At 34.9% G+C, this 22,232-nt stretch overlaps 1 long non-coding RNA gene and 1 pseudogene across 1 annotated transcript; both read right to left on the minus strand.

The window, feature by feature from the left end:
• Positions 1–18,354: 18,354 nt before the first annotated feature.
• On the minus strand, positions 18,355–19,546 carry LOC110906988 (annotated as a pseudogene).
• A 651-nt stretch (positions 19,547–20,197) lies between these two features.
• LOC110908775 lies at positions 20,198–21,788 on the minus strand. The gene is made up of 4 exons (XR_002574897.2): positions 21,333–21,788; positions 21,157–21,246; positions 20,930–21,043; positions 20,198–20,852 (listed from the first exon to the last, which is right to left on the minus strand). It is a non-coding gene; the product is annotated as an uncharacterized LOC110908775 (long non-coding RNA).
• Positions 21,789–22,232: the final 444 nt, after the last annotated feature.

A 22,232-nucleotide genomic window follows, 5' to 3' on the forward strand; every position in this document is an offset into this window, starting at 1 on the left:
ACCAGAAAAATGCTTGACAATTTGTTTCAATGATAATAAAAAAAACAAGATCATAAATCTGATAAAACACCAGAAAATTTGATAAATTATCAGAAAATCTGATGTATCATCAGAAAATCTGATGTATCATCAGAAAATCTGATATATCATCAGAATATCTGATGAATCATCAGAAATTTTGATAATTCATCAGAAAACATGTTGAAAAATCAGAATCATCATTGATTATTAGAACAAATTCATGCATGACATCATCCTTATTTATATCTCATATCTGCATATTCATAAACTGTAGTTTTTGGGTCTATGTTTCATTATTTTTTATTTATTGCATTTTTTTCTTAGTGCTGATAACGTCATATGACATAAAATTTTCTGGGAACTCGTTAATGGTTGCAAAGCTTTTTCTCTCCTTCATTAAATACACCTCATCAATATTAAGGAGATTTAAGTGACATATTGGTAGGTAATCATGATATATTATCAGAAAATGGCCGCCTAAATCATTTAATGCTGGAGAGTTTATCTCAGTTATTCCTTATGCCATCTGATAGAAAATTTAATAACAAAGATTGTGATGAACAAAATCTATAAGTAGGTAGATGTCATTTATGGCAAACTTCAAGTTTACTATAAATGTTCACAACCTTGAGCTAAGACTGTCACCATCACATAAGAAAACCCCAGAAAATACTTCATCTTCTTCTTCATCTCACACTTTCTCACACTCACAAAAAATGCTTACCATCAAAGCTGATCGTTTCCCACTTCCTTATCGTCCTTATCACAACCTCAGACTGAGGACCAACCTTGAGGGTCCTCAATGGGAAGGTTGCCAAACCGTGCTGAATCTGAACATGGGAAGTAGTTTGGAATATGCCCTCACAGCCAACATAATAGTTCATCCAGACATTCTTCAAATGTTCTAGAAAAATGCAACATTATCAGAATATGAGGGTAGAAGACAGATGGTTATAGAAAGTGTGGTGCTTAACCAAAGAGTTCTGTTAACTGAAGGTATCATCAGGACGGTTCTACAACTCAATGATGATAATGAAGTCTTGATGTTCACAAAGGCACAGATAGATGAGACCCTTGAGCAGATGGGTTACAATCCTGTAAACTCATTACGAGCGATCACCAAAAATGGCTTCATCAAGCCATGGCAGTATCTGATCACACAAATGGGTGCATGCTTCTCAAAGAAGATCATCAATCATCATGAAGCATCCTAAAGGTTGATGGAGCCTGTACGAGCACTCGTACTAGATACACCTTAGAATTTCTCATATTACTTGATAAAAGATTTTGCAAGTAATATGTGGTCTGGCAGGCCATTCTTGATTTATCCTCGTTTTCTGATGAGGATAATCACGAGTCAGCTGGACTTTGGAGGTGTTCCTGCAGGTTATCCCAGAGTAGAGATGAGACTTCAACAAAACATGAATCTCAGCATACTCTTACCTACTAATCAGCATACTGGTTTGGTGACTGATCTATGGTTGCTCCTTGAGATGGATCATGGTGAAGGGATGGACCTTGAATAGGTCATCTTTGTTTAAACTTAGTTTGTGTAGATAATCTCCATGATAATATGTTAATATACTATGTTTCTAGTATTGCTTTGTTGTCTGGCTCATGGTTTGGGAAAAGAAAAAATGGGTAAAGAAAAATGAGAAACATGATCATCAGAAAACAAAATCATTTGACACAAAATTCTGAGTTTCTGATGACAGGAGACAAAATTTGGTAATACAAACTTAAAATGCCTCTCTAAATTTTTTTTTTTCTGTTAAAACTTCAAAATGTTGGAAAAGTTTTAGAAAATATATCAAAACAAGTTGAGAGACTTGGATGCCACCAGAGAATCATATGTGAGTCTTCTGATCTTATCTCATTCCCTCTCATCTCAAAAAAATCACCTCTTAAAAGAAAAAAACTTCAAAATCTGTTGAAATAGGTCACAAGTTTAGGGGGGAATCTCAATTGAGAAATTCTGTTGAAAATTGTTGACTTCTGTTGACCACATCTAAAAGGTCAACAAAAGTCAAAAACAAAAGAGAATACATATTCTTAACAGAATTTATGTTGAATTTCTGATGACATCATCGGAATGGAACTTTGACTTGTAAGGAAAAGAGGATGAAGAAAGCTAATTAGACCTTTGATAAAATGGGGTCCACAAAGATGAAAAGGTGTCATGTGATCGATAGGTTTCTCCAATCAAAATTCAGTTTAAAATTTTAGTGAAGGAATGATTGAAGAAACTACAAGTTGAAAGGGCATAACCACGATTACACGATCAACCGTCATTAAATGTCTTGATACCCACGATCCAACGGTTACATTCTGAACCAAAATTCACATCACACGGTCTAATGGTAATAAAGACAATTAATGATCTTTTTAACCGCCATTACATGGCACGTTCCATATCCCCTCAACTCCATAAACCCACAATTCTCTGCTAAAACCCTCACTATATAACTCACACTTAGCAGAAATTCAAAAATCACTCACCTTCTTCACAAGAACTTCAAACCACTATATCCCCTGTTCTTCACTCAAAATCCAAAAATCCCTAAATTTTGAACCCCAATTCACAAAGTTCAACAATGGCAGAAGTAAACCTCAACATCCCAATTGTTCAACATGATGTACCTTTTGTTGAAGACACAGAATTCCTACCAATGAAAGAAAATAATCTGCTGATGAATACAGAGCATTCGGAATATGATGTAAGATATCAATTTTTGGTAGAATATCTTATGAAATGTCCAATCTCTGGGGCACTAACAAAAGGAAGAGAAGTACCAGAAAAGTTACTATAGCAATTTATCCACACTTTCACTGAAGATGAAGAAAATCAGGTCTCTGCTCATGTATGGGGAAATGTTTCTGTAACATTAACTCCTGCAAGGGTAAGAGAATTGCTTGAACTTCTAGTTCTTGAAAATTACACTAAAGCACCAAGCAAAGAAGATTTGATAAGCTTTATCATTGAACTTGGTTATAAGAACAAGAAAATCAACAAAATTGGAGCAATAAGAAGAAATGAAATGCCAGCCATCTGGCAAGTGATGATGGAAGTGTTAAACAAATGCCTCACTTCAATGATAGGAGGAGCTGATCAAGTCAGTCAAGCTATTCTGACAATCATGTATGGACTCATAACTGGGTTCAAACTTGATTATGGAACAGAAATCTTTAACCTACTCAAAAGATCAATCCTTACCAAAAATGGAAGAATAACCTCACACCCGCCATATCCAAGGTTAATTTCAATTTTTGTTTCTGAAACTTTTGCTGAAAGGAACATAGAAATGCCAATTTTGGAAGATATCTGGAGTTCAAATACCATGAAAGCCTGGAGTTCCACTCATGGATGGGAATCAGACAAAGATATCCCTGAGTTACCAGAAAGCATGTTGTGCCTCATTGCACCAGACTCACAGTATAGAGTGCAACATGAAGAACTTCTTGCCAAATCAGATACTCCAACAGAAGAACCTAGCAAAGAAGTTTTTAACTGTTCTTCATCACCAGAAGAAGAAGTTGAGAAGTCCTGGTCATCAGAAACAGAGGCTGAAGGAGGAGAATGAGTTTTGAAGATAACTAACTCACCAGAAAACAAGACAGAACATGCTGAGAGCCAACAAATTCATGAAGGTGGAATTCATCATGAGTTTGATATTCATCAATAGAAAGAACATGAACACTATGAAGAATCTCATATTGCTGGAGGAACTCATGAAGATACTGAAGATCAACATTATGAAGAAACTCACTTGCTGGTACAACAAATGAAGCCACTGAAGTTATACATCATGATGAATCTCGGGTTGCTGGTACATCTTTTTTAAACATAGTTTTAGTTGATACTCATTCAAAAGAAACAAACTCAGAAGGTTCAATTAATGTTTCTTACAAGTTAGAATATAGAAAAACTGATGTTGATGAGGAGGTTACAAGTTCCATTCATCTCAACTCTGAATCAGAAAATGAGGAAGAGGTTGAGATCTCAACAGATAGAGATCATGGAACTGATCAAGGAAATCTGGTAAAAGGTAATCTGTTTACCTCAAAAACTTATGGAAATCATATATTGATATGATTCAAGGACATAAGGAAATCCAGGATGAAAATGTGTTTTTCACCACTGGTGGAGATGATTCTGGTACACTTAAGGTTGCACCAAAATATGGTAAAGCCAAAAGTGACCCTATCATTTCCAAAATAGCAGCAGATGTGTTTGCAGCTGGAATGTTAGAGGGAACATCTGTTGTTCCAAATATCCTTGAAACACCCATGAACCAAGAAAATTTGGAAACTGTGCTGGAAAATGTTTAGAAAGCCTGCAAAAGAAATCCAGTAGAAGAAAAGCTTGATATGTTGCTGTCAGAGATACATGGTCAAAGGGCAGACATAAAGACTTTATCAGAATTAGTGGAGGTGATAAAGACACAAACTGAAAGAAACACTGAAGCACTAAAGTCTCTTCAAAAGTTGAAAGAAAAAGCACCAGAAACCAACATCTTTGCATCGGAAATTGAGAAGATTCTCACAGAAATAGAAAAGATCAAGTCACAAGTTGCAAATACTGTGGAGTCAAGAGAATCAAGCAGTATAAACAAGGTTTTGGAGGAAGTCACCATCCTAAGGGCAAGCAACAACAATATCACAGATGCCCTTGAGAAGCTGTCAAAAGAATGGGCTGCCATGTAGATGAAAGCTCAAACTGAGTTTACAAAAGTTCAGAAAAGCATAGCCAGCAACTCAAATTAGGTAAGAGAGGTGCAACAACCGATGAAGAAAATGCAATTCAATATTGCCAGATTGGCCAAAGTGGATCCCAAAGAATTCATGAAAGAAATTCCTGCTAAAAGTTCACACCAAGAAATTCCAAAGTCAACCCCACAACAATCATCAGCTACACCAATCAACAGAGCTGGAACCACTATGATGGGCCCACCTCCAAATGTCTCAAAAGATGAAATGCCTAAAAGGTTAGCAACTTCAAAACCTCAAGTTGTCACAGATTTGAAACTTATAACTTCTCAAACTGTTCCAAAACCAACTTCTTCTAATGACACTGCGATGAATAAATTGATGAATCTGCAAACAATGAATGAATGGGAACAAGAAGCTGATTCAAGAAAGCCACAGATTGTTAAAAGAAAAATCTCTGAAACCCAGTCTATCTTGGTTAGAGAGATTGATAGGGATATAATGATATTCCCTAAATACAATCTGGTGAAATATTATTGGACAAAAGAAGATGTACCAGCAAGGCCACTAACTCCTGTCAGAATGGCTATAAGGGAAGAGAAGTTAAAAAGAGGTCCAAGAAGCATTCACTACACCAATGAGAATCCAGTGAAAAGAATCTTAAAAGTGGACAAAGTAAAAGTTGGAACTGGTGGTGTTGGAGGAACTTATGTGCAGAACAGATACACACTTCTAAGAGAAAGTTGGGAAGAAGAAAAAGTGACTGATGAAGAAATTGCTGATAGACTACATCCTTTAGACATTCTGTTTATGAAGGATCTATATGAAAAGGAAAAGAAAAACAACAAAGAAGTCAGAAGAGCATTAAAAGGCATATCAAAGGCTGGAATACAATTGTTTGAAAGAATGGCTTTTTTAGATTTTGATTTATGCATCAACTATGATTATGTGCACAAAAAAAGGTCCATGTCAGAGCACCAAAGACAACAATTCCCTCAGAGCTATTGGAAGATGCAAGATCTGGAGACATCATTGAACTGCCAAGTAAAACTAAAAGACATAACTATGGTGTAATCTTCAGAGATATTGAGAGGAACAAAGCTCTGTTCAGAAGTGTTGATATCTGCAAGTACTCAAATCAGACTCTAAAGTTTATTATGAAAAGTATGAACAGAAGACAAGAACAACTTCAGAAGACAGGAATGAACATGGAGGATTAAAGACAAGAAAGTGAACAAATGATTGAAGAATGGATTTAAGCAAGAACCTGGTACAAAGACATTTATGACATCTGCAACAAGTATATCTCTTACAAGAAGCAATTAAAGAAAGGAGATGTGCACAAGAAATTGAAGCTGACTTGAAGAACATGTTTTTTTTTTAAATTTTAATTTCTATATGTAATTTGTTTTTCAGAACATCAGTAACTGGTTTAATTTGCGAATGTTGAATTTCCACTGTTTGGAATTTTTTTGTTCATGAGATAGTTCATTTTCTTACAATACTTAGGGGGAAACTGTTAGGAAACTTTATTTGAAAGTATTGAAGAAAATCAGATTCAACTTGATCTATGAAGAAGACAACAGTCCTGAAGATCACAACAAAAAGAAGAAGATCGGATAGGACAACTGAAAAGAACAACATCTACTTCAAAGTATCATGAGTTGATCAAGAGCTGAAGAAGATTATCAGAGAAGGTCTTTCTGATGGACCTGATGATATTTCTGATGAAATATCATCAGTTTCTGACGATTCTGATCATCAGATTTTCTGATGATTTGTTCACCAGAATTTCTCATGAAGTGGTTTATCAGAAATTCTGATGAATACCCCACTTGTCTAAAAATCAGCTCTATCCTGCCACAATAACCGAAGCAACTTGACATTATTGGATATCATGATTACAAAGGCAACTTAACTGTAATTCAATGAATATGTCAAATAGCTACTTTATGCAGGACTTATACATGAATAAACAAATGTTTATTCATGTATTCAACCGTCTATAAATAGAAGGCTCACCAAGCAGAGGACAATGAGTTAAGCTTAGCATTCAATACATACTACAAACTCCATTGTCCTTCCACCCTCAGAATTCAAGTATTCATTTGTAATAGATAATAATCTTATAATCACCTTGTAAACCATTTTGTTTCAAAGTGATATAAACTTGATAACACCGTAGGTCTTGTTTCTTGAAAGTCTGATTTCTATTTCCGCACACTATTTTCACATCTACTGAAATCACTTGCCATATTACGTGAAAAAAAGTTTTTAAGTCCAAACCGGGACCAACAAACCTTAAAATTACCTCTTCACTAAATTCACGTTGAAGATTAGAATTGTATGGACTAAACATTGCACGATAAGAAATAATTTCAACACTTTTATCACCATCATCCTGCAATAAAACACACATATAATAATATATCGAACATGTTAATATGAAAGATATACGCAAAAATAATACTTAAAAACCAGCAAAATCAATACCTTAGAAGCTTGTTCGACAACTGGGTTGTTTAAATTGGCATGTTCATCATGCAACTGAATCTGAAAAATCAAATAAGTTAACATTCACATAAAAGTAAATAAAAGAAAACAGTTATTCACTGTTGCGATATAACAGAACTGACCTTAGAATTTTCAATCTCGCATGCTTGGTTTTTCGCAACAATTGAATTTAGAACCGGGTGCATTTTTTAACTTTGTTTAGCAATAGATATAGGGGTGTCCTGCTATGTATTTATAGTAGTAACTATAGAAGTGCATTAGGGTTTAATTTTAGATTTGTTACCCCTTTATTTAGGAAGTTTGTTGTGGTTAGTTTTAAGTTTTTATAAGATATATCTAAGTATAGATATTAGGCAGTTTTAATAAAATAAAATGTGACAAATAATATCTTCATTTTATGTTACGATACTTTTAAATTCATTTTGTTTTTGTTTGCATAGATGGAGCCCATCTTTGTAGATTAGGCGCATTAGATCACAAGTGTTATTTACTTGTACATTAAAGCATTATCGACTTGTACATTTTAATCCGAGTGTCGATATTGAACAAGACAACTACTAAAACGTCGACAACAATGTCTAGGTCGTCATGCTATCTTTGGATTTTTTAAACACTATAGTTTATAAGATATGTCAAGAATACGTAAAAAAATTAGAAGTTTGTTGTGGAGGGGTGAATTGTAACTAATTATCTATAATTTTGTTAAAACCTCAAGGATTTAAGTGTAATAAGTTAGGGGCTAAAAAATAAATAGTGTTTAAAAGACCAAACTATCCTCATTTTAAGGGTCTTTCTACAAATGAAGGGGGGGGGGGAAGTTCTTATTTTTTGGGTATCTTAAAATACCACTCCCTCATGCATTATAATATAATATAGATATAGAGGAAAAAAATTACGTTTTGATCGGATGTTTTAGTCTATGGTGTTTTGTCTATGTTGTTTTAATTGTATAGTGATTCAAGGCATTGCATTTTACTGTAAACACCATGAACGTATATAAGACACCATAACATTGTAAATACACATGGATAACTCCTCTCAAAGTGGATAAACAACCTTAATACTACTTTTATTTGATGCCAGATTTTTCCACTAATGCTACAAGTTTTAAACGTTAATTATCAAATATATTTGCAGGCTTAGTACTACTTTATTCTTATTCACTTGTTCCATTTGCATTTTTGTGATGGTCTATCATGTATGAATGCTAGTTAGGTCGCCTACTTTGTGTTTGCGATTAGTTTATGGTTAATTATCAACAATTCCCGTAGGAACTGTGATTAAGGATTTATAGGTTTAAGTATTTTGCCTAGTCAAATAGCTGTGAGGTGAGGATTAGTTAGGTTTGTCTTCGTCTCTTGATGGTTTAGGATTTGATTACGTGTAGGCGAGTCTCCTTGTATTGTCGTTTGATAATTAGCTACCTAAGTCTGAATAAGTGTTCGTAGACTACCCCGTTACACTTTAGGGTGCATTGAGATTGTCGCGATGTGAGGTAGACATCTAGCGGGTATTGTAGCATTGTTAGATTTGTTGTGAGGCAATTTGACTAACCAGTGTGTTTAACAAATTTTAGGTTTCTTTCCGGACACATCGAGAAGGGTTGAGGATCCTTTAGGATTCCCTATCAGTTTAGTATTATAGATTCCGGTTCCATCCTAGTTGTCAATACCGTTAGAAAACCATGATTCACGAACATGATTCCAAACCTAGGTAGTGCTTTTATCATCATCTGATTACACATGCAGTCATAGTTCGTGTCTGAGTTCGAGTTAGTTAATATTTTAATTAATTGTATTAGTTTATTAGAACCCCCCCCCTCAAAACATTAAAACAATAAAATTCGTAGTGTAGATAAGTAAATCGAGTCTAGTTCATGTTTTCAATAGGAGTCTCGTGGGTTCGATATCCGGACACACTTTAGCTTTACTAGAATCGGTAGGTTCACTTATCTGTCAGTAGTTTAAGTTTTAGAGAGTCTAGAGTATAGCTTAGTGTCTAGTTTAGGGTTAATTTTGTTAAATTAGTTAAAATACTTCTAGCACATCAATTAGGCATTTTAGATATCAGTTTTATCAATCTAAAAGAAAACTCATAACTCCAAACTCACTCAAAAAACTCGTTTGAAATTAGCTTGAATAGTTTTAAACTCGAAAATTGTTTGAGTTGATATGATTGTTCTCGAACAAAGTATATGTCTTATTTAATCTACCCAATAACTCAAATAGAAATCCCAACTCATTCAAAAGCACACATATCTCAAACCTTAGCAACCTGACTTTTCTACTTTTTTCTTACATGATGGTATGTTATTTCTCTTTTCGATGTCTTCCCATACCTAAACCCAAAAGAATGACCTATTTCCTCTCTCATGATCTCCTATACTGCCCATAGAGCGATTGTAGACCTTATTTTGTCAAGTAGCTTCTTGCCTCCTTACTCGACCTAGAAGTCTTCCAACACTAACTGACAGCTGTTGTAGCCACCACGTGTAGATTCTCCTAGAAGGTTACATAGTATGCAAGAGACGATGCATTTCTTGAGTCTTGGAAGAAGGTTGTTCCCAAAATAGATACACCCAAGGTTGTTCCCAGCATCATCTATGATTTGCTTCAATATATTAAGTGTTCTTGTTATTACTGTTTTTTAGAGTGAGTCAACTTCTATTTGCTATGATTCACAAAAGGTCTTTCCTAACAGCAAGATTTTGGGACACCTTGTCATGCCACTAGCGAGATTGCATTGTAAACCGAACTTGAACTCTGACTTTAGCTTGGTAGAGAATTTTGATTCAGTTAGAACCGACTCATATACTTTTGAGCTTGTGCCCTAGACAAGCCTAGCTAAGCTCGTAAACAATCCTAATTACAAACAATGCACATTCAATACAAATTTGTTTTATGTAGAAAATTGTAAAAAATGTATACAGTTACAAGTAGTGCTAGGTGGGATACAACAACAAAAAGAATAGATTATGACTTGTTTTATGAGTTTCTTTGAAATTAGGTTAGGGCAAAAATAATATTTGTTATATTTTTCTTACATGCAAGCAAATTGTCATGTACACTTACAAATAACAATATCAAGTGATCCTAAATCATTTTTTTAATAAACATTTGGATGGATCTTTCAAAGAATATGCCCCAAAAGTTAGCTAGAATCCTAACATATATATTACATAAAATAATTTATTCAAATGAAACAGCAGTACAAGACAATATTAGTTAGGTAGGTAATTGACTCCATTAACTGAATTGACACTATCAAAATGGTTTTGATAATTTTATTTATTGTTTGATGTTAGTATAAATGTTAATCCTAATATCTAATATCAATTAACATATTAAATTTAGGAATATTAGATTTTAATAATCCCAACTATTCGCTGTTGGCCGCTAACAGTCTTAACTTTAAAAATAATTACTGGCAGTCCTAACTATTGACATATTGGCCACCAATGTACCCTGGCTAACAGAACCCTAACATCGTTAGTCTCCGGTCGCCGGAAAATTGTTTTTGGCCAGTAAAAGGTTCCTAAAGTTCGATCTAAGGTTACAAAAAGGTTTGGGATGAGGATGTTAAGTTTTCCGGCCAAAAAGTTGAGTTTTCCAGCCAAAAATAAGTTTTCCGGCGAAAAAAGAGTTTTCCGGCGACTTGAATAATTGGGGATTTTACTAGAAAAAGGTTCCTAAAGGTCCGTAATAAAGTTACAAAGAGGTTTAGGACGAAAATGTTGAGTTTTTCTGGCCAAACTGAGTTTTCGGGCCAAAAACGTATTTCCGGAGATTAACGGCGTTAGGGTTCTGTTAGTCAGGGTCCATTGGAGACCAATATGTTAATAGTTGGGACTGCCAATGGTTATTTTTTAAGTTGGGACTATTGACGACCAACGACGAATAATTGAGATTATTAAAATCCAATATGCTTTAAATTTACAAGCCAAATTCCAATTTATCATCTTCTTTGTTGAAAATATCATCCAGGCTATTCAGAGCCCCACATGACCTTTTTTTATTGTACATGTGAAATTAATTTTCTAAAGAGTAGGAATTAATTTTCTAAACACAGTATATAACGTGTTTATCTCGCTACCAAACTGAAATGACGTTTTAGTAACTGTGGGAATCCAATGCAAAATGATGTCGATTTTATTCTCTCCTAGATTGATCACCCCGTATCTATACTATATAATAAAAGAAACCACTTTTGGAACACTTGTCATCATATTAGACTATCTTTTATAGATAGTTATGATTTTAATTTAATCTCTTTTAATTAATCATAGATAACTCCTACTAAATATTATTTACTTAATATCTTATATTATAGATAATCCTGCTACTAAATATTATTAGTTTAATATCTTATGGATAATTATTAGAGTTAATTGCCAAAATCGTCCTTGAGGTTTGGGCGTGTTTGTCATTTTCGTCCAAAATGACTTTTTTTTTGGTACCAAATAGCCTCCCACGTTTGTAACTTTTTGCCATTTTTATCCAAATGCCTAACTGGGTTAGAAAACAATCGTTTGATGAGGTTTTTTTTTTTTTTTTTTTTTTTTTTTTTTTTTTTTGAAATTTCACAAGTACAGGACCTAGAATGTAATTTCTTTTTAAACCTAAAACCATCACCCTCTGCTTTCTCTGTCTACAACCTTCAAAACAAACCATCAACTACCACTCACACCGTTACTCACCTCCACCGTGTAATACTCATAAATAGATATAAAACTAAGATGTATCGACCAGTACCCATCACTATATGCCCTTCAACGAAACCTTTTATGTATCGACCTATACGTAATGAAATAAACTAAATTGAACATATTAGCTGAACTCATATTACAGTTGGGTGGATCATAAAAAAAAGCTAAATGGGTTTAAACTGTATCACACTGCAGCTAAATGAAGTGGTTACCGGTTTCAACATTTCACGTTTTTGAGATACACGCATACCTCATACAGAAAATAAACAAGGAAATTCGAAGTAACTAACAGAAACCATGAATCAAATGGAAATTCCAATAATACTAATACTACCCAGGACATGATTATATTCGGTTTCATAAATTTGTAAAATTAGCACATGATGATATTCTGTTTACAAAATATAATGGAGAGGAATAAAAGGAAACAGAGGAAGTAAACATGAAACTAAGAACACTTGGAAGATGATGTTCACATATTTCTTATCAATAAGCAAAAAGGATAAATATGTTAAAAATAGGCATATGACTGTAATACTCCAGAGCATATAAGTATAATTCGTCAAAACTGAAGTTAAAGATACCATAATAGGCCTATATATAATTCTACAATCTGTTTTACATGTAAATCTTTACTTTTATAAAGTTAGAGTTTAAAAAGAAATTACATTTCAGGTCCTGTACTTGTGAAATTTCAAAAAAAAAAAAAAAAAAAACTTATCAAACGGTTGTTTCTAACCCAATTAGGCATTTGGATGAAAATGACAAAAAAGTTACAAACATGGGGGGCTATTTGATACAAAAAAATCATTTTGGACGAAAATGACAAAGATGCCCAAACCTCATGAACGATTTTGGCAATTAACTCTAATTATTATTTAGTTTAATCTCCTTCTCATTTATAATATTATTTATTCTATATTTAAACGTTTTGTTTAGTTTGGTATCAAATAGATTTTACGAAACTTTTTTTTTATTTAGTACAGATATAAAATTAGATTTACTATAGATATAACTTTTTATTATTAGATATATAAAATTAGATATATTCAATTCGTACAATACACGGGGTTTTTTAAGAATATATATTTTTTATTATTTAGTACAGAAAATTACATTTATTCAAACCGTGTAATGCGCATATTTTTAAAGATGTAATTTTTTATTATTTGGTATATAAAATTACATTTATTCAACTCGTGTTATAAATGAGGTTTTTTAAAGATGTATTATTTTATTATTTGGTAAACAATTGTACATTTATTCAACCCATGTAACACATGTGGTTTTAAAGATATAACTTTTTTATTTGGTATATACAATTACATTTATTCAACCCGTACAATATGGTTCTTATAGATATAACTTTTTATTATTTAATATATAAAATTATATTTATTCAACCCGTATAATAAATGAGGTTTTTAAAGATATATTATTTTATTATTTAGTATATAAAATTTATTTATTTAACCCCGTGTAATACACGGGGTTATAACCTAGTGTTGATTATATTTGTTTCTTATATAAAGACGAGAAATATAAATATAAATAAAATAAAAACAATATTGTTATCAAACTAGCCTAATAACAAAATAATATGAGAAAAAAGATATGAGAGAGATCTGATAATCAAAATGTGTTGTACAAAAAGACACAACAAGCCATGTAAGAGAAAGCGTTCAAACTAATGTACAACTTTTTTTTTTAACAATAAATTTCTTTTATTCCTGTTGTCTGTGTGACTTGAACCTAAAACCTCCCCCTCCCAAATTGTTTTAAAGACTTTGTCTTTGCCAATGGCAGGGGCGGATCCAGCATGGTACAAGGGGAAACCCCTGCTACGGCTTGGCGTTCCGGCGATACTTTAAAATTAGTGTAAATTTTGGAAAAATTTGACGTTTTTTCGATTTCGTTACCGCTTTTTTTATAAAACGTTACGGCTTGACAGATTTTCTAGATTCGCCACTGGCCAATGGACCACCACCTCATTGGTAACTAATATACAACTAACAACCATTTGAATAACAATATAACATCATAGAGGTATATCTTTAATTATAAAAGAATAAAGTCTATTCTATACAATTGTTAATAACCACACCCATATACATTTATAACAAATATTAATTATAACAACTATTAGAAAAACACGTTATTCATCATGATTTCTCTTAGAGGACCCGGGGTGGTCCGTGTTCGGCCACCCATCACGCGTGATGGGCATTTGCTACACCGCCGCCGCCAATAAAAAAACGCGTTATATTGTTAACGCGTGTTGTGTATAACGCGTTGAACAATCAAAAAATCGAACGTTGGATATGACCGTTGGTTTCAACGGTTACTTTTAAAAAAAAAATAAATTAATCCATTTTATCTATATATATATCCACATTTTAACCATTTTTTCATACACCAAACTATATCTTTTAAACCATTTTAGACTCACTTCACACATTTTTTATATCTTTCTCAAATGGAATTCCCTACCGATTCGACGTTTCCGATGTCTAGCGATTCCGAGTCGTCTTCCGACAACGACACACTAAAGTATTTTGTGTCGGTGTATAACGAGCTTGATGCCGAGTCGTCCCGCCCAAAGAAGAAGATGGTCGGCCGTGATCGCATACGTGCCAACGAAGTTTTGATGAACGATTATTTTGTGGAAAACCCGCTATACAATTCCGAAACGTTTAGAGATCGTTTTCGTTTACCCAAAGAATTATTTTTAAAGATTGTTGGAGACATCGAGGCAAGCGAGGGATGGTTTCAAGAAGGTTACGATGCGAGGGGCAAACCAAGTTTCACGCCGATTCAAAAATGCACGTCCGCCATTCGCCAACTAGCGACAGGTAACCCACCCGATCAATATGATGAATACCTAGCTATGTCTGAAAGAACTTCACGTGAGTGTTTGCAATTTTTTTGCAATGCGGTCATTAAGTTGTATTCTAGCGAGTTTTTACGAAAACCGACGAGCCACGACATCTCTCGTATTTATGCCGCACACGAGGCTAGATGGCATTTTCCCGGGATGCTCGGCAGCATCGATTGTACACATATCGAGTGGAAAAATTGTCCAAGAGAGTTGCGAGGGGCGTATGTGAGGGGAGACATCAAAAGACCAACCATCATACTAGAAGCGGTGGCGTCGAATGATTTATGGATTTGGCATTCGTACTTCGGTGTTCCAGGTTCAAACAACGACATCAATGTGTTGCACACGTCGCCGTTGTTCCAAACCGTAACGGATGGTACCGCACCTTCCTCTCCTTTCTATGTTAACGGTCGACATTACATACGAGGCTTTTATCTTGTGGATGGTATCTACCCGTCTTGGTCTGTTTTTGTGAAAGCTCCCTCATTTCCTGTCGAGGCTAAAGAAAAGGCGTTCAAAAAATTGCAAGAATCGGCAAGAAAAGATGTTGAGAGGGCGTTTGGTGTTTTAAAGGGTAGATGGGGTATACTACACCGACCGGTTCGTTCGATGACCAAGAAAGCAATACATAGCATAGTGTATGCGTGTATCATATTGCACAATATGTTGATCAAACACGACGGACGTGCAATATCCCCGGATTGGGTACCGGATCCTCCTACACAAGTTCAAGTTCCACAAGATATCAATTTACAATTGCGTAACGAAGAAACTCACTTTCGGTTGAGATACGATTTAATCGAACTAGTAGGTTCTCTAGGTTTGGAGTTTCCGGATTCGGACGAGGAGTAGGTTTTTTTTTTTTTTTAACTTGTATGTTCCTAGTATGTTAAATTCGAGGAGTAGGTTTTTTTTTTTTTTTTTTTTAAATTGTATGTTCCTAGTATGTTAAATTGAAATAGTATGTTTTAAAATTAATGAAATTTTTAATTTTAGTGTTTTATTGTTAATTTCTAATTTAAAAATAAAAGTTAAAAAAATTGGGAGGGAGTGATAGAATCCATCACTAGTGATTCCACCCCTAGTCCATTTCTATCACTAGTGATGGAAATATGGTTGATGACATGGCATTTCCTGATTGGATAGTGGGAGTGATGGAATCCATCACTAGTGATTCCACCCCTAGTCTCCTTAGTGTTTAAAATACTTATGGTAGTTGTAAACGTGTTAAATTTGATATTGGATTAACTGTTACTTCTTTGACTTAAAGTTTTCAATGCTCTATGTTGACTCTTTAATACAATGTTTTTCTTCTAGTCGTCTCTTTTACTTGTTTCTCTTCACACCCTCGTAGTTCAATCAAATTGCTAAACACATCCTGAATTTGTGGCTTCTATTTCATCGATTGCTTATTGATCTGCCATAACAAAACCTTTATATCTAATGTTCCTTTTAAATTTACATGTTTGTGCATTATGGGACTATATAACCTTCAAACAAAACAACTTGGAAAAGAACATCGTTATGTACACACCTTGATGTCGCTAGACTACAGGCATTTAATATTTAGTTTTACTTGACCTATCATATCTACTTATTTTCCAGAGATTGTGTTTGGTTAGACCTCTGGATGATTTTATCTCGAGAAGCATGGCCGGCCTTGAGGGTGGGCGAGGAGGACCACCGGTCAGGGCCCGATATTTTGAATGGCACATTATTTAATTTTTTTTCCATCAATGTATTATAGTGTATTATTATTCCACACGAAAAAAGGGCAATTACAAAGCAATGGCTGGTAGTCGGGCAACAAGTTGCGCCGCCACCCCTTTTGAATAGAAAAACCAATTCTAATAAATACATAGTTTGAAACCTTTAGCGACGATGAATTACTATTAACGACTTTTTGAACCCGATTCAAGAGTCGCACAGCGTCAGGAGCGAGACCACCAAAGGTATCAAACCCAAACGGGACAAACACATGTTGATTCTTCCGGCAGGCTTTCTCATGTTTTGCCACTTTGCTCGCCTCTGCCTTGAGCACCGTTTGCCCTACGACAAAACCCTTTTCCAAAAAAAATCCGATATGTATATGTAAAAAAATAAACTAATAGGGTATCCTCATACAAACACCAACATAGGCCCATTTACAAAACTATTTTTATGGTTTAGATTAGTTGTTAGCCCATTGGCATTAGGTTTAGACCTTTAGTGAGCCCAATACTCAATTTCGGTAAGGCCTAAGGGCACGTTTTTTCGAGCTCCAACAGGGTACATGAATTCTCAGTGTCGGCCCTGTCGAGAAGGACAATACTTATTAGGGAAAGACATACTTGGTGATAGAAGTTAACTATAGATTATCTTCAAGTTTGAATGTTAGTGATGTGATAATTTGTTAAATGTCTTGCTTATGATTATTAGATTATTTATTTAGTCTTTCATGTTTAGTCTTTACTGAAAGTTAAGAAGTGTAATATGTTAAAGTCTTTCAATTTTACTTGAATATTTAGAGGAAACTTGTTTGGATTGTTTGATTGCTTCTGTTGATTAACTGAGGCTTGATTTTTCAATTGTAAATGAAATTTGTTACTGGTTGTTTTCATATGAATTTCATTTGGATTTGAGTAGGAGTTTATTTTGTTATATTATGCAGAGTTTATACTCGCAATCGGTCTTCTGTTGGTTGTTTGGTGCTAGGGATGGATCTCCTCAAGCTGTTCAACAATTGTGTGATATGAATTCTCATGTTTTACTAAATATCACTTAAGCATTGTTAATTACATTAGAATTTTTTATAAGTGATTTGTGTATCGGCACATATTTTAGATTGGTTGAATTCATATTTGAATAGTATGCTAAATCCCATAACATTCTATGTTCCCGAGTCTCATTTAACAGGAGGAGGGGAAGGAAAATTTTCTCTCCTAATCTATCCAATTTGGGAGGATGAATATATATGGTCATATTTGGTCATATTTTCTTTCATTTTCCCTCCTTTTCCCTCCCCTCCCCTGTTAAATGAAACTCGAGAACATGGTTTTTCATATTTTCATCTCTTTTCCTTCCCCTCCCCTGTTAGTTTATTAATAACTAGTTTGTTAAGCGATTATTTGTATGAAAAGTTTGAAAATAATGATGTTACGAACCAGATAAAAAAGCACTATAATTTACAAACCAAATAAAAAGATTTAAATCTACACTCAAAAACCAAAAAAATCCGGTAACATGACTTAAGCCAGTAAAAAAAATCTGATGACCCAACTCAATCCGGTATAAAAGATACAATGACCCGGCGTGACAATAAATACTTGTTGATAAAACCGAAAATTTCGGACACCTATAAAAAATCATGGTTCCATTTCTAACCTTAAACAAATCACTTCCCAAATCAGATTTACTCGTCTCTCGCTTGTCGCTCGCCGCTCGCTCGGAAAATTACACGCTCGAATATGCTCGTTCGAATTTCGCTCAGATGTAAACGAGCCAAGCACGATCAAAGTTCCGCTCGGTTCGGATCGGCTCATGAACATCCCTACTGCACACTCAGTGCTACATTTGACTGTAATAATTCAAAACCAACATCTTTACTCATTAGTCAACTGAAGAAAAGAATAACAAGTTCATATTGTTAAGTGGGTTGATCAATCTTTCATCGTACCTCAAAAAACTCAACTCCTGGTTTAAGATCGGACTCTTTAAGTTGGCGAGCATTATCGCCTCCTTCATATAGGTTTCTTGCAAGCGAGAAGCTTCGAACAATAACGTTTCTCTTTTGCTCCAATTCTTTATCGAGTTTCAAAGATGTTGGTACCCTTTTTATGATATTGAGCCTCTTTTGATACGCTACAACCGCCTTCACAAATTCCTGCAACCATGTCACAACTGATTCAATACGCGATCACTTAAAAGTCTCACCTACTGAAAATGGATAAAGTGTTTACCTTATAAGCAGCAGTACATCCAGGATAATCGAATTCATCTGAATTCACCTTCCTCATTCGCTCAGGATGAAACTGTAAGCCCATTATAAACTTACCCTCTTCTGGATTATAAGCATCCGGATCATAAAACCCTTCGATTAAACCATCTGGTGCATACGCCATGGGCTTGAACCGTTGTGCGAGCCTCTTGACCCTTTGGTGGTGATAGCTATTAACCCGAATCTCCATATTGTCTTGTAAAGATTCTTCAAACCATTGATGCAAAGGGGTTTCCTCTACAATGTTAACAACATGCCGGTGTCCATCATAGTTATCGTAATCCATATGAACCACTTTTTTCTCCGGCGGGAAGTTTTTCGACAATTCTTTCCCGATATCTTGATAAAGGGTACCTCCACATGCTACATTCAATACTTGTGATCCCCTACATATTCTGATTCCTTGTCGATGGCAGTGTCGCTTGCGTGCAACCGCCGGATTTCCTCTAATTCCTCCCTGGACAAATTGGTTTCTCCGTCTTCATAAAGCGACGGGTCGTGTCTTCCCCTTCACACAGAAGGACTCCATGGATCGGCTCGAAGCTGTGCAACAACATGTGGACGCCCGCCACCCGGGGTACGATCACTTGGACTGCTCCATATCCGACTATAAGATCGAGATGATATTCACCTGACAATTAAACAAACCACATCTCTTTCAGTCAGTTACATAAACACATTATGTACAACTGGAAAATAGTTACTATTGACATGATTCCACCATGTTGTTCATGAAGATATCCATTTTGACTAAGCAAACTAATAAATAAAAAAAACTTGTTTACAACACTAAATTCACATACCCACTAAATCTTAAATTCTGTTAATTGATAATTAATTATTATTACTGAACTATTGAATATGCAAATTTTCTTTTTTTTGAAAATTACTTTCATTCACAACCGGCCGACCCAAACCGGGCCAACCAACCAACAGCAAACAAGACTACATTTACATATTAACAAAGGAAATCCAATCTACCCAACCTATCTCTTTGAATCTCGACCTATTCGCAAACCAAACAAAACCCAAAGACTTAACTTCACTTAAAATCTTATTAACACAAACCGGATTGTTGGAAAAAATGAAGTTGTTCCTGGCACTCCATAAGCTCCAGCAAGCGATCCTCAATACACCTTGAACCGCCACTTTCTTTTTCTCCGACGCCCCGAGGGATGAGTGCAATTCGAGAAGATCCTTAATGGAAAAAGCATAAATGTTTGGAATCTTACACCAAGCACTAATCCCATTCCAAATGTTCGAAGCAACTGATAATTAATCTTCTGAACTCCAATTCTGATTTCTTGGTATATTATATGTTAATTGATAATTAATTATTATTATTGAACTATTAAATATGCAAATTGAGTACTTAAAACAAAAGAAAATGTTCTCATTAATTTATCTCACATTTCCACAATACATTCATAGCATTCATCTTCCGGAATAACATGAGCAACCATAAGAACACCATTAACACCACTATATATAAACATCATTAAACTCATCCGCTAATAATCTATTTACTGTTCATTTCATCTTCGTCATCTGCTACTGTGACTCCATTGGAGCCGGTGCTTGATGAACCACCGACATCCAAATTCAGATCAAAGTCTCTTGGAACATAAAAAACCGCCCCTGTGTTCCGATCATCTGCTACTGTGACTCCATTGGAGCCGGTGCTTGATGAACCACTGACATCCAAATTCAGATCAAAGTCTCTTGGAACATAAAAAACCGCCCCTGTGTTCCGATCATTTGCTACTGTGACTCCATTGGAGCCGGTCCTTTATGAACCACCTACATCCAAATTCAGATCAAAGTCTCTTGGAACATAAAAAAACCGCCCCTATGTTCCGATCATCTGCTATTGTGACTCCGTTGGAGCCGGTGCTTGATGAACCACCGGCATCCAAATTCAGATCAAAGCCTCTTGGAACATAAAAAACCGCCCCTGTATTCCGAACTTGAACCACTTCTACATTCTCCACAGCATTATTTCGTGCTTTGTTCTTCAAAAACACCCTACAGATCATCCAGTTCTGCACACCCTGCTTCAAATTCGAAATTGGGTTATCATTTTATTTTCACAACTGATCTTGCTTTAGCGTTAATTTTAAACTATTACTTGAATAGGGTTAGCCAGTTTGTACTCATGCATGAACCAATCGGATAATTAGGCAAGGGAAGGATTGAATTTTGGGCTTTAGGTAATGTACCATAAGTTCTTTGTATCTGAACCCTGGAAACATTCGGAGGATGTAATTAACTGTTAAAACGCAGAGGGACAGGGAGTCCTATATATATATAGAGCATAAAGAAAAGGCAGAGATTGTAAAACATATGCTGGTATACCTGTGGCGTAGGGAGGCGGTATTTTCAAATCTAAAGCTCAGAAAAACGTCGTACTGTTGATGGAATGAGGTGAAAGCCACTACCATTTATCTTGATAGCAAAATAAGGAAAAATTAGTTGCGTGTTAGAGAGTAAAATTTAGTTGGGATGGTGTACGTACATACAAGAAATCTGACCTTTAGTGGAGTGCAGATCTTCAAAGACAACATTAACAGAAGAAATGTATGATGAAAAATTATCAACACAACATATAATAATATGAAAATAGAGTTAGGGCTTCCGAGCAGGTTGTTGTTCAACGTTTCTTAGGTAGGGCTGGCTTCTTCTTTTAGCCAAGGTTGTTCAAAGGTGGAAACAAAAGGGTAAAGTGAAAGTAATAATGTGCGGAAGGGAATTATTGCTTTAGAGAGTCTATAAAAGCTGTCAAAATGGTATGAAAAACTATAACACAAACAACCGACAATACAGAAAGATCAAAAACACGTAGATCTACAATAAATCAACAAGATCTTTAACAGATCTTCAATGAAACTAGAACCACACACGGACTAACGGCTGAACAAGATTCACAATATGTAGTGATAATCTTGAACAGACAGAGAGAATTGTGTGTGTTTAAGATGAACCGTTGAGAGAATGAGGGTGAATGAATAAGAACAATCCAGAACCTCCTCTTTTATAGCGGCCCCTTTTGAATGTTACACTTAAGTCCACAAGTTAAGCTAAAGATGAACGCGATCCTCCAGACTTTATATAAAGCTCCTCATACTTTCCAACTTCTTCAAATCTGTTGCAACAACTCAAACCAAATGTAACAGACATATAAACACACCTGGACTCATGTGACAGCCCATACATCTCATAAGCCCAATAAATAAGTCCAGCAACGTTGAATAATAAGCCCACTTGACATGTTTGTGCTATGAACACTATTATTTTTAACATCCCCCCTTGATTCAAACAACACACATGTCAACTAGACTTAACTTAAACCATAATAGATCATGCTGAACACAATTCAAACCTTTGTAAACACAACTGTCAACTGATCTTTAGTGGTAATTTTTCATGATTTA

Source organism: Helianthus annuus, chromosome 7 (assembly GCF_002127325.2).
Source record: "Helianthus annuus cultivar XRQ/B chromosome 7, HanXRQr2.0-SUNRISE, whole genome shotgun sequence".
NCBI lineage: Eukaryota > Viridiplantae > Streptophyta > Magnoliopsida > Asterales > Asteraceae > Helianthus > Helianthus annuus.